This window comes from Salarias fasciatus, assembly GCF_902148845.1.
Source record: "Salarias fasciatus chromosome 23 unlocalized genomic scaffold, fSalaFa1.1 super_scaffold_20, whole genome shotgun sequence".
NCBI lineage: Eukaryota > Metazoa > Chordata > Actinopteri > Blenniiformes > Blenniidae > Salarias > Salarias fasciatus.
In genome coordinates, this window is record NW_021941230.1 from 1960896 (window position 1) to 1975248 (window position 14353).

At 44.5% G+C, this 14353-nt stretch overlaps 1 protein-coding gene and 2 long non-coding RNA genes across 3 annotated transcripts in view; all 3 read left to right on the forward strand.

Moving 5' to 3' along the window:
• Positions 1–14353, forward strand: part of LOC115384139 (NACHT, LRR and PYD domains-containing protein 3-like) — a gene marked incomplete at its 5' end in the record, with an annotated part of 256996 nt that overhangs the window by 93354 nt on the left and 149289 nt on the right. The window lies entirely within an intron of this gene.
• LOC115384154 (uncharacterized) overlaps positions 1–14353 on the forward strand; it is a 176263-nt gene that overhangs the window by 27033 nt on the left and 134877 nt on the right. The window lies entirely within an intron of this gene.
• LOC115384169 (uncharacterized) lies at positions 87–949 on the forward strand. Its single transcript, XR_003930834.1, has 3 exons — positions 87–136; positions 415–588; positions 891–949. It is a non-coding gene; the product is annotated as an uncharacterized LOC115384169 (long non-coding RNA).

A 14353-nucleotide genomic window follows, 5' to 3' on the forward strand; every position in this document is an offset into this window, starting at 1 on the left:
CAGCTCTGAAGTCCAACCCCTCCCTCCAGAAACATCTGGAACATCTGGACCTGAGCTGGAACCCTCTGCAGGATTCAGGAGTTTCTCAGCTGTGTGGTTTTCTGCAGAGTCCACTCTGTGGTCTGCAGACTCTGAGGTCAGTTGACTGTCTGTTCCTGTTGTAGAAGGAGAAATGTTTGTCAGCAGCTGTGATCTGAGACTCTGATCCTGCAGTGAGAGAGTGGACTGAGCTCAGCAGCAGCTGACTGCTGTGTGTGGACATGAGGAGGAGTGTGAATGTTGTGTGTGATGAAGATCCACAACAACAGAACAGCTCATTGATCAGGACTCAGTGATGTGGAGCTGCTCATTTCTCCATCAATACATCTGATTGGTTCCTCCTCATTGATTCTGCTGCTTTCTCTCTTTATTCAGGTTGGAGGACTGCAGGTTGTCAGAGATCAGCTGTTCTTCTCTGGCTTCAGCTCTGAAGTCCAACCCCTCCCACCTGAAGGAGCTAGACCTGGGTTGGAACTGGCTGCGGTCTCCAGATGTGCAGCAGCTGGTTGCTCTCCAGGAGAGTCCAGACTGCAGCCTGCAGACTCTGAGGTCAGTAGATGGTTGGAGTGAGTCCATGCTGCTTTCAGCAGGTTTGGACTAAACACAGTCAGTGTGAGAACAAAGATCCAGTGTTTGACTCTCAGTGAGGCTGTGAGAGGAGAACGCTGAGCAGCTTCAGGATTGGACAGCAGAGGACACACAGTCAGCCAATCAGAGGAGCCACAGGCTTGTTGTGTTGGTCTGACAGTGGTGGTCCTTCATGAGCTCTGAGCTGCTGACTGCTGCTCTGAACAGGACTGAAGTCCTCACTGCTTCACCCACTCTGACCACCACCTCTCATCTCTCTGCAGGTGGAGCTGAGAGCAGAGAGGAGGCTGTGAGTCCTGAAGATCTACTGAGAGCAGAGCTTCTTCCAGCACTGAGTGACAGAGGAAGCAGCAGAAGAGCTGCTGAGTGTCAGTGGTGCAGTGTGAAGAGCTGTGAGAGTCCAGCATGGAACCATGGAGCATCAGTAGATCTTCAGCGTTCAGCCCTGCTGCTCTCCCTCATTTCACCATCCTGAAGGAGATTTATCCAAAGAACCACTCAGAAAACATTTTCAGATCAACAACATCTGCTGCTTCTGTGAGACTGGTGTAGAAACAACTGTCCAGATGTTCTCCTCATGCTCTCAGATACAATCTGCTTTGATTTTCAAAGTGATTTCAGACTAAATCTCTTCATTTCTGAGTCATGTGACAGAAAACAGGAGAACTTTTGGACTGACTGCAGAAGAAAAATGATGAATTGTTCAGTCATGTAATTCTCTGCTTGGTGAAGTTTTTCATTCCTCTCAATCACATTTTAAAGTCGATCCTCAACTTTCAATGATTTCTAATTGTTTAGCAGCTCAGTAAAAATGATCAAACTACTAAGACACAGATCTTAGACACCATCTTTGAAACAGTCCAAATTCATTTGTCCTCTTTGTTCATAAAAACTCTATTTTGATCAATATTTAGTGAAGCTGGTTTCTTGTTTCTTCTGTTTTCTTCTCATCTTCTATGAAGCTTAAAATTCCTGATTGAAGTCTTGATGTCAGCTGATAGTCAGAGAACTCTTTTCCTGTTTGAGAGCTTTGTTTCATTGGTTTAGAAGGAAACACAGAGAATTCCCTCCTGACTGGATTGATTTGGGAACATGTTCAATGTTTGTTCTAATAAAGTCTGTTGAACTGTTTCTTGTTCCGTCCTCTTTCCACCACCACGCTGCTCACAGCCTCTGAAAACACAACTTTTAGAAAACTGCTGCCACTGGTCTCCATGGAAACGGGAGGAAACAGCCGCAGTCAGCAGTTGTTTGGCGTCACAGCAGTAAAGAGAGTTTTCCAGTTGTCATCAGGACTCCACAGGTGGAGCAGCAGTGAACCAACAGAGCAGGAAACAGAGTTTCCAGTCAGGCTAGTTTCTCTTTAGTTGATGGTTTATTTGTTGAAAAGCAGAGGATGAAAATCCGGCTCTTCCTGGACTCTCCTGGATCTTTTCTTGGTGGTCTGTCTGCTGCTCTGTTCCTACTTTCTTCCTGATCTGTTTCCTGCTCTGTTGACAGCTGTGTTGACAACAATTCAGCCTGGATTCAAATGACTGGAGCAGACAGCTGCTTCAGAGAAAGGCCTTGATTCTTTGTGGACATGAGACTTTTCTCTCTGCTGTCAGTCAGCTGACCTGCTGCTGCTCCTCCACAATCCTCTCCATGGCCTTTCTTAGCGCCCCCCTCTGGCCTCCTCCTGAAACACAACTAATCCAGCAGTGTTATCATGAAGTCTGAGCAGCAGGACTCCTTCAGTCAGAGTGGAATGAAAAAGGCTGCAGCTGCTCTTTAAATGTCCAAACTCCATGACTGGTGTCCTCCTGTCCCACAGGGTTCCTCACTTGAAGACTACAGTAATCAGATTACTTTACTCTGGTGGACAGACTTCAGGTAAACGCAGGCAAACCTTTGACCCTTTGAACTGCTGGCTGTCTCTCCACGGCCATTCTCCCTCCCAAGAGAATTCCCTCTGTTATTCTTTATTTTGGTTTATATTCACCCCAGAGCGAATGCATCCACAGCCACAGAGCACATCGAAACGCACTGGACACATTAGAAACCAAATCCCCAGATGCCCCTAAATGTGTCATGGGTGATTTCAAGAGTGATATTGAAGGAGTTTGAACACATGCGGTTCTTCATCACAAGGTTTACTTATCGATCAGGAATATAAATGAATAGATCCCCACTCCCCATCCACAAGCAGAGGTGCATTTGTAGCACCTTGAGAAAAATGTTTTTTTTCTGTGAGCAGTATTTCATTGTTTTCCTTACAGATTTCATTAATTCTCAGTTCTGGTGTTTATGTAGTATATTCAGTGTTGCCAGTAGGGGGCAGAGTAAAACTGTGAGATGTGACGCACTGTCAGTCAGCCAGCAGAAGAAGAGAGAGAATGCGGAAGAAACGAAGCTTCTCGCGGGTGGGTTCTGGAGTTTCCTAAGATCTTTTGTATTTTTCCTCTGTCCTGACAGTAGTGAATAAAAGTGAACTCTTTTTCAACACCACATCGTCGTTGCCTGAGTGGTGTAACAATTTGGAGGTCCCACTGAGATCAAGAGGACACTATTTAATGGCAGAGGACAGTTTTATCGCCGGAAAAGTGGATGAAAAGAACGGACATGTGCGCCGACAACACGTCAACTCGGTGAGCTAAAGCTAGCTAATGGGAACAGTTGGAAGTGTAGTTAGAGCGACATCGTCTTGGTTTGTTTTTTTTCCAAGTGTTGGCGAGTTTAAACCTTATCTGCAAAGATGTCGGAGCACCGAGAAGAGTTTCTGTTGGAAATAGAGGCTAAACTGTGTGGACTGAATGTGAAACAACTGCAGCAAGTCTGCCAGTATTGCAAAGCTGATGGAGAAGACTTAGAGGACATTCAAAAGAAGAGCCGGCGTGCGCTCGTTAAGCTCATAATGAGTTTTTGTGAGCGGGAAGACTTTTTGGAGCGAGAAGATGAAGGCATGTCTGTGCTTTTGGAGCTGAATGACTTGATCGATGCTTTGAGGGAGAAACCAGCAGCGGAGACCGAGCAAGTGGGAGCAGCAGGAGCAGCGCCACCCTTCTCATCGCCTGCAGCTGACGACAGAGGGGAGGAGATGGCAAGCCGAGCTCAACAGGGGTCTGGACTGCAGCAGGAGCACCTTACACCGCCATCGCTGGAGACACGTGGCATCTGGGATACAGCACGGGAGGAGGACACTCAAAGCAGAGGGAGAGACTCCAACAGCTACAACAACTGGCCTTCCAGCGGATTCAGAAAGGACTTCAAAATAAATGGACACATTGGTGAGTCAACCTCAAAGGACACTCTGAGCTTTAGCATCCTTGAACACCAGATTGTAAGTGGGCTCAGGAAAGGCTATCCAGAAGTGGAGATCATGGAGGCTGTGATTCGGGTTGTAAATCCTGGTTTGAAATTGAGGAGCTATTTGGAGGGGAAAATGGACCTCACCTTAGCCACCCTCAGACAAATCTTGAGAGCTCATTATGCAGAAAAGGATGCAACTGTGCTGTATCAACAACTGACAAAAGCGGTGCAGGGGTCTGGTGAAAGTGCACTTGACTTTCTGGTACGAGTTCTTGATCTTCGTCAAAAGGTCCTGTTTGCATCCGAGCGTGCCCAATCTGGCCTAAAATATAACAGAGAGCTAGTTCACAGTCAGTGTTCTCAATCTATTATGACAGGCTTGTCAAATGATAACATCAGAACAGAGATGAGAATGTACCTCCAGGATGACAAAAGCAGTGACGAGCTGCTTCTGCAGAAAATGCAAATTGCCCAATACAATGAAAATGAAAGAGCTCAAAAGAGTAAAGCTACAACTAAAGCAATGTACAGGGCAAGTGTGAGCACAGTTGACAAAAGTGGTGATGAAGATGCTCCTCCAACAACCCCAGTTTGTACAAAACCCAACAAACCTGCCAAAGATAACTCCCTGTTTACAAAAATGGAGGAGAGTAACACAGCAATTCGGGAGCTCACAGGCCAAGTAGCATCCCTTGTGCAAACTGTCCAGCGGGGAGGGAAAACTGGGGATCACAATCAAACCAAAGCTCAGAGCAATGCTTTCAAAAGACCAAAGCGACAATGTGTGGCATGTCAGCAAGAAAAAAAAGATTGCATCCATTGCTTCAAATGTGGCAGTGACACCCATTGGGCGAGGGGGTGCAAAGTGGGGGGCAGGCAGAAATCGCTGGGAAACTTATAGAGGCTGTGACAGGTGGACGTGCCATAGTCTCAGAGAAAAAGTCCCAAAATGACTCAGAACCCAACCCTAAAACTGGATGTGTAGACCTGTGTACAGTTAAGGGGGAAAGAAAAAAAACTGCCTAATCATCACTCCTCAGCTCGTCCAAAGCCAACAGTGAAATGCAAAGTGGATCAGTTTTCTCACTCAAGCAGTCCTGGATCAAAACGCAAACAAGTTGCACAGCTGGTTGGCAAAAAGTGTCTTGTCTGGTGTAAAATGAACAGTGTTAAAACACAAGCTTTGTGGGATACAGGAGCTCAGGTATCTATTATGAGTGAGACATGGACATCCCAAAACTTACCTGATGCAATAATTCATCCAATCAGTGATTTGTTAAGTGATGGTGAACTGCTGGACTTAAGAGCAGCAAATGGATCAGAAATTCCCTTTCAGGGCTGGGTCCCAGTTAGTTTTAGTCTGTGTGATCCGAAAGCAAAACAGACAAAGTCAGATGAGGTACTAGTTCCAGTACTAGTGAGCAGGGACACACTGCAGAGGCCTATCATAGGTTTTAATGCCATCGAAGAAATGCTGATAAACACAGAGGATCAGAGTCAGCCGAATGAAAGTATAACTTTGCTCAGGAACTCCCTTAAACTAGGATCGGGAAAGGCAGAAGATTTACTAAATGCCATTCAGGGAGCTACAAATGAAAATGTCACTTATCTTGTGAAAACAGGACGTACACCCATTGTAGTTCCAAGTGGAGAAATGAAGTGCATTACCTGCCCTGTTAAAACTGATCTAAAAGGGAAAACACAAATACTCTTTGAGCCAGAGGAGAACTTAACATTGGATGAAGGACTGAAAATAAATTGTCAACTCATAAATGTTTCTTGTTCCTCGTGTAGAGTTAACATTTATGTGAGAAACACTTTGCAACATGACATCACAGTGCCAAGTAAAACTGTGATAGGAAGTGTGGAGAGAATAACTGACTGCAACCTGGTACAACCGGGGGAACACATGGTGACCTCTGTAGTTGCAGAAAATATGCAAACTTCATCATACTCCACAAACAGCTCAACTCGAGGGGGTCCACAAGAAGAACCTTATGATCCACCTGTCAACCTGGACCACTTGACAAATGAACAACAGGCTGTGGTGAGGAAAATGCTCATGGAGGAGTCCAGAGCATTCGGCAGAAACAAAGATGATGTCGGCTTCATCAAAAACTTGAAAATGGACATTGAACTAACTGATAGTGTTCCTGTGGCCAAAACATATAATGCAATACCACGCCCATTGTATGATGAGGTCAAGAATCATATCCAAGATTTGTTAAATAAAGACTTCATTCGCAAATCCACATCTCCATATGCAGCTGCCGTAGTTTGTGTAAGAAAGAGAGATGGAAGCTTAAGACTCTGTATTAACTACAGGGGACTTAACAAAAAGACAATCCCAGACAGACACCCCATACCACGCATTCAGGAGATACTTGATGGTCTTGGTGGAAACGCTTGGTTCAGTGTGCTGGACCAAGGCAAAGCTTACCATCAAGGGAGTGTTAGTGAGGACTCAAAGAAATTCACGGCCTTTACAACGCCATGGGGCCTGTACGAATGGAACAGAATTCCATTTGGACTCACAAACGCACCATCAGCCTTCCAGCGTAGTATGGAAGAGAGCCTCGAAGGTCTGAGAGACAAAATCTGCATTCCATATTAGATGATGTCTTAGTTTACAGCAAGACATTCACACAACATGTTGAGGATGTGAGAGCCGTTCTCAAACGACAGCAAGAATGGGGGATTAAACTGAGAGCAGACAAGTGTGACCTGTTCAAAAATGAGGTGCGCTATCTCGGCAAAGTGATCTCAGCTGAAGGCTACAGGATGGACAACAAAGAAATAGCAGCTGTACAAGCCCTGAAAACAAAACCTCCCACAAACATTAAAGAACTGCGAAAACTTCTGGGTTTTCTGGGGTACTACAGAAGTTATGTGCAAGATTTTTCTCGCCATGCAAAATGTCTTTATGATCTACTCTCAACAGATGCCACTCCTGGTACTGAGTTAAAGCCCACCACCCAGTCAGTTGGGGCGGGACAACTCCCTCCACATCAGAAAATAGTGTGGAATGACACTCACCAGCATGCTCTGAACTATCTGGTGGATGTCCTTACTAATCCACCTGTGATGGCTTACCCAAGGTTTGAGGATCCCTTCATTCTCCATGTTGATGCTTCAGAACAAGGACTGGGAGCAGTCTTATACCAGAGGCAGGAAGGCAAGCTAAGAGTTATTGGGTATGGCTCACGAACATTGACACCAGCAGAAAAAAACTACAAGTTGCATTCAGGGAAACTTGAATTTTTGGCGCTCAAATGGGCTGTTACAGACAGGTTTAGAGACTATTTGTTTTATGCTCCCTCTGTGACAGTATACAGTGATAACAACCCTGTCACTTATGTTTTGAGCACAGCCAAACTCAACGCAACCGGACATCGCTGGGTGTCAGAGCTTGCAGACTTCAACATCACCCTGAAGTACCGGCCAGGAAAAACAAACACGGATGCAGATTTCCTGTCTCGTGCACCTGTGAGTATGGACACCTATATGACTGAGTGTACAAAGCAGTACATCCCTGAAGTTTTAAACGCAATATTCAGTGCTGTTGAAACTCAAAACCAACAGGAAGTGGATTGGATCTCAGCCATCACCTGTAACCCACATGTTCAGGAGCTCGCTGCTCAGGAACAGCCAAATATAAGAGTAACAGAACAGGAGTTACTACAGGCGCAGTTGCAAGATCCTGTAATATCCCAAGTTCTCCAGTTAAAAACATCTGGAATCAAACTGGACAAGAGACTTATGAATAACGAAACAGCAAGGACTAAACAACTGCTGCATGAATGGAGAAGATTGCATGTTTGTGAAAATGGTCTGTTAAGGCGCAGAACAGCAACAAATGCTCAAATCGTGCTTCCAGAACAATACAAAGCGCTTGTGTATAGGTACCTTCACTGCGAAATGGGACATTTAGGGGTAGAACGCGTGTTACATCTTGCTAGACAAAGGTTTTATTGGCCCGGGATGCAAAAAGATATACACTTCTTCATAACTGAAGTCTGTAAATGCAACATCCAGAAGAAACCTTCCGTCCACAGCAGAGCCCCCATGTGTCATGTACCTGCAACAGCACCATTCGAAATGGTTTCCATTGACTACCTTCATCTTGAAAAAAGCAGGGGAGGGTATGAATATATTTTAGTGATCATTGACAACTTCACTAAGTTTGCGCAAGCTTACCCAACCCGTAACAAATCAGGCAAAACAGCAGCAGAGAAAATATTCAATGATTTTTCTTTAAAATTCGGTTTTCCTGCTAAAATACATCATGATCAGGGCAAAGAATTTGAGAATCAGCTCTTCAGACGGTTGCAAAAATACACGGGCATGATCAACTCGAAAACAACTCCTTATCATCCACAAGGGAACCCAGCTGAACGATTTAATCGTACCCTACTATCAATGCTGCGGACCTTAGATGAAGAGAAGAAGGAGAAGTGGAGTGACTATGTGAGTAAAGTTGTACATGCATATAACTGCACCACCAGTGAGGCAACAGGATTTTCGCCTTTCTATTTGCTCTTTGGCAGACATCCTCGTTTACCAATCGATTTGATTTTTGGACTAAATGAGGAAAAAGGACATAACTCACCCCAGGAATATGCTTTAAAATGGCAACAGCAAATGAAAGAAGCATATGACATTGCATCAAAAACCATCAAAAAGACAACAACAAGAGGGAAGATATATTATGACCAGAAAAGACAAAGTTCAGTGCTTTCCCCAGGTGACAGGGTCCTTGTAAGAAACATGTCAGAGCGCGGGGGACCAGGGAAATTGCACTCATATTGGGAGGATCAAATACACGTCGTCATTTCACAAAAAGGGAAAGACAGCCCAGTGTATGAATTAAAACCTGAGCGTGGGACAGGGAGGAGCAGAATCCTCCATCGCAACATGCTTATGCCATGTAATGCTTTGCCACTTCAAGAACCAGCCCAAGGCACTGGAAGAGAACAGAAACGGGAACATCAACAAAGGAAAAGACACAATAGCAGTGAACAAAAGGAGACATCAGAAAGTTCAGATGAGGAAGAACTTGGTTGGGCGTTCAGACTGAGGCAACATCACCACCAGCCCACAGAACAAAATGTCACACCGCCTGTCACTCCTGAAACAGCACCTCAGTCCAGACTTAATGTTGAAGCAGAGGAGTTCAGGGTTGAAACTCCTGTTCAAATGATGATGAGTGAGGATTCTTCGAGGAACGATACCGTTGAACATGGTGTTCCAGATGTCACAGAAACTGTGCGAGCTGCAGACCTGCCAACGACTTTAGGGTCAGGGCCAACTGACACACAACCACGTAGATCACAAAGAGAAAGGAGACCTAAAGAGATGCTGACATACGACTCTTTAGGCCAACCAACTCAGCTTGTGATCAGAATGCACAGTAACCCAGTGTATGTTAATGCACTGGCATCAGTACATGGACACTGCAGTGTGCCTTGGCTACCTGCACAGATGTATGGAACACACATGGTATATCCTACACTTGTACCCAGCGGATATGACTGAAATATCGTTTGAGTTATTATGGACTGTAATAGATTATCCTTTGTGAAATGGACACAGTAACATGAACTGTTTGTGAACTGAGGGTTACTGTCCATAAAGTGTGTCATGGGAAAATATGGACTGAAAAAAGAAAAAAAAAACCACTTTGAATGTGATGTTGAATTTTCTACTGTGGTCTAATTGTTTTTGTTTGGTTATCTGGTTTAAACAAGGAAAGAAGACAGATTTGTTTGTTCAAAAATGTGTATGTATTTTTTTGAATGAGTTATGCAACAAAGGTTCAAGTCATCAAATTAGTTGGACTATGTTATGACATTGAAATGATGTAAATGGAAATGAGTTATAGCTATGCTGTTAAAAGTCTCCATGGAGTGAGTAAGAGAAAGTAATTTTGTTTTAGAGCATAAAAATAGTACTGTGCTAATGTTACAATTGCTTTAAAAGGAAACTTTTTCGAAGTTTAAACACTGTAGTGTCTTAAAAAGCAGAACATGATGGGATCACGTAGTATACAGAAGTTACGTACTCATAGGGTAAAAACCTGTAGAAATGCACTCAAACCCATTTACCTTGTTTTAACTTTCAAATGAAAGCTATTGTCATTGTGATGTGTTGGTCTGAATTACGTTTAATGGTACTATTATCAGTTGAATGTTTGAATCTGTTTTCCGAAATTTGCTGTTTATTTTTGCTAATGTTGGGACAACATTTATTTAGCAGGGGAGGATTGTAGCACCTGGAGAAAAATGTTTTTTTTCTGTGAGCAGTATTTCATTGTTTTCCTTACAGATTTCATTCATTCTCAGTTCTGGCGTTTATGTAGTATATTCAGTGTTGCCAGTAGGGGGCAGAGTAAAACTGTGAGATGTGACACACTGTCAGTCAGCCAGCAGAAGAAGAGAGAGAATGCGGAAGAAACGAAGCTTCTCGCGGGTGGGTTCTGGAGTTTCCTAAGATCTTTTGTATTTTTCCTCTGTCCTGACAGTAGTGAATAAAAGTGAACTCTTTTTCAACACCACGTCGTCGTTGCCTGAGTGGTGTAACACATTGCTTGCTTGTGGATCCAGCCTCTCTTTGGGGGTAGTGTGGAGTCCACAGTGTGGGGGGAGGGGCCCACAGAGCACAGCAGCTGAACCAGATGACTTCTCCTTATTGGAAAACAAACAAGTGACTCTAACAAGTGGTTTACTGCTGAAGCCCAAAGTTCAAACCTGCCATCATGTCAACAAATCAGCATCATCATTGTCTTTTTCTTACATTGGTGTTTGACCCTAACTGAAGACAGACCATGTCATAACACAGATATTATTGATGTTCAGGGCTGATTGTCTGCAGTATGTCTTCAGATACATTGATCTTCTGGGAAATCCATCAGACCGAGCTGCAGGTTCACTGTAGCCTCCTGGTCAGTCAGAGTTGTTTGTTTGGTTCATAAAAAACTGGAGTTTTGTGTTGCGTTGCTATGACGACTCCTCCCACACCAAGTCGGTACTCTGTATGATGGAAAGCGACCGGGGCCAAGGCCGAACAAAGAGAACCGAGTGGAGTAAGACTGAGAAGGAACCAGTGGAAAAGGACTGATAGAGCTGTCCATGGTGCTGAAGTATCAACTTAATACAGCTGAGAGGGACTTGGTGAGAATGAAACACACACACACACACACACACACACACAAACACACATCTAATGTAAACACACCAACATGTTCCAGAGAGAACAGCACTCACACATTAACGTCTCAAACATCCTGATCATGATCTCAGCTCTCGGCTGGCAGCTGACCTCAATACCAAACTGTCCAGGTGGGAATAAAGTCCAACCTGTCTGTCAGGACAGGCCCAGCCCAGAGGACAGTTACTAGACTGATTAATTTTTCATTTCTTGGGTTGTGAAGAGACATTCAGCTCATGATATTTATTTTTATTAAAGTGCAAACACTAGAAGTCAAACTGTAACCAGAGTCCTCCTCTATCAGTGCAGAGAGCACAGAGCTCCTGTTAGTCACGGTGTTCAGGACTATTCTCTGACAGTTCTTACATATTGTCCGTGTCTTTCCTGTCACTCGGTTGCCGTTCATTATTTCCACTGGGACCCAAAATTCCGCCACACAAACTATTTAAAAGTGGAGAATGGATCTGCAGTGTTGACACAGTGTCTCCTCTAATGAAGGGACACCCTAAACTCCAAGCAGCAGTGTCCCCTGGAGACAGGCGTCCCCTCTTTAGAGGTGAATGCTATGAGGACTAAATGGAGGACATGTAAGAAAAAAGAGTTCATTGCTGAAACTAAATGGTCAAAAATCCCAGTGGAGACATGAAGAAGCTGCTCAGTAGTTATAGGAAGAGGCTGATCGCTGTAAAGCTAATGAAGGCTTTGCTGTTGATTATTGAGAAGAGAGTGAATCATTCTGGACATGACACTTTTTGTTAAACATGAATAAAAGCTGAGAAATTATTTTTGTCCTCGATAGTGCTTCTTGTACATCGTCTGATTAACTGTTGAAAGAAGCCTGTATCATTTCTGATCAAAAACAAAGTGAGTCAGTCAGACAAGGCTCCACTTTCTCAGCCATGGTGGACAGGAAGCCTGTCTGCTTTACTTTATTGAAAAAAGGGACGATACAAACTCCAGTGGAGCCAGTCACTCTGACCAGCAAGAAAAGAAACAGAGAACAGAGGAAGGTGCAAACAACCAAAAAATACACAAGCAAGACAACATCAACTTAAACACACACACACACACACACACACACACACACACACACACACACACACACACACACACACACACATACATACACACACACACACACACACACACATACACACACACACACACACACACACACACACACACACACACACACACACACACACACACACACACACACTCTTGTATTTCTATCCTTGTGGGGACCTTCCATTGACTCCCATTCATGTCTAGCCCCTAACCCTGACCCTTACCCTAACCCTAACCCACACCACAACAAAGCCTAACCCTAAAGAAATGTTTTTGCACTTTTACTTTTTTCAGTAACAACAACATGGTCAAGAAAACACTGTTTCTCCTACTTAGGACCGGAAAAAGGTCCCCACAAGGCACGTCGTTCCACGTTTTGCTATCCTTGTGGGGACATTTGGCCCCCACAAGGATAGAAATACAAGAACACACACACACACACACAAACACACACACGCGCGCGCACACGCACACACACAGGGTAAACAGTGCTGTCCATCTGTCCATGGTGCTGAAGCATCAACCTCATACAGTGACTGTGTTTCTTGTGTTTCCTGTGGCGTCTCTGCTTGTGGAAAATAAACTCTCCTGACTGATGTACGAGCAGCAAGCGCTGTTTGACAACCGTGACTCAGTCTGGAAGTTTCCTTCCTGAGCTGGATGTGATGTTCCTGACAGAGACGTGGCTGCATGAAGGTGAACTGGTCCCCCTGCTGGAACTGTGGCTTCTTCACCTCTCCCAGCATGCCGTTGGGCTCACTTGGGGCCCGTTTATGTCCTGGAGGACTGTTTGAAGGGGTTGAGGTCAAACTGACCATCATTCAAGTCGTCATGACTCATGTTTTCATCTCCTTCAGTCAGGATGTGGTCATTGGATGAGCTCTGTCCAGGCTGTCAGGAGTCTGGATCACCTGCAGTATTGACGACCATCAGTTGAGTCCTGCTGCTTATTGGTCCTGTTCACCTCGGAGTATAATTCTCATTTCTCCTTAGAGGTCCTGGGTTCAATTCCCGGACGAGCCCTTCAGTTATCCTCGGTCATCAACCAGGATCCCTTTGAGTTAAACTCCAGAAGCTTCTCTGACTTTGTGTTGGAGGTTTGGCTGATCTCATGTTCATGACCAGCAGCAGCATTTCCACTGTCAACAAGGAGACGGAGCCTGAGAGCTCTCAGAAAGTTCCACCTTGGAGCAGTTTCTAAAAAGTCGTGTTTTCAGAACCTGATATATAAAGTTTTACCACAGAAATAATAATCAAAGTCACTGACAAACTGCAACACAGGTATTTTTATAACCACCAGCTGCACAATAAAACATTATCCAGAAAAATGGTAGGAAAAAGTGGAATGCATAAAAAATGTGTTTGTAGAGTTTAATCAGCTGTCAAAGTGATTTTAGTTGAGAGAGAAACTGGAGGAGGTCAGAGCAGAGAAATGACAACAGAATGATGAACAAACATCCACAAATCCAAATGTTTTAGTGTGAATAAATAGAAGAGCTGCATGAAAATGTAATATCTTCAAAATCAGTTCAGCTTCAACATCATGTCAGTTTTAAACTTTGTATCCTGGAGCAGCGTCCAGTGAAACGTCTCTTTCAATCCTGCTGCAGCTGAAAATGCAACAATGACTCAACTCTCTGCACAGTCATCTCACCGGCCGGACTGGAGCCTCTGGAGTCCCTGGTTTGGCCCACGGACCAGATGTTAGACAGAGCTGAGCACAATGAGAGAAAAGCTGAAGGAAAGCCTCCCTCCTGATTGGACGAGACAGAGAGAGGACAAAGGAGGACCTGAGGACGCTCAGCGAGGACCAGCTGAGGAAACAGAGCCTCAACATCTGGAAACATCTGCTTTTCTCCACTCAGTTCAATGTGTGTGAATCCTGAAAGTCTTTTATTCCAGTGAAGTAACTCCTTCATTCAGTTCACAGCTCTCATCGTCACGTCTGATGAACGTCCTGCTGGACTGTTTGGAGAGGTGTCAAGAACGGAGTCGTTCACTTTCATGGCAGGAAAAAGTCAGAACTCAACAAGAGCATGGAGGCCTGTCCCCCCCTCTGGAGAAGAAGATGTGTGATTTCTCCACCAGAGTAGAAATCAGGGGAAACGAGGAAGAGGAGTCCCTGTGCTGCTGAAGCCATCAGTGCTCTCAGCCATGGAGCTCC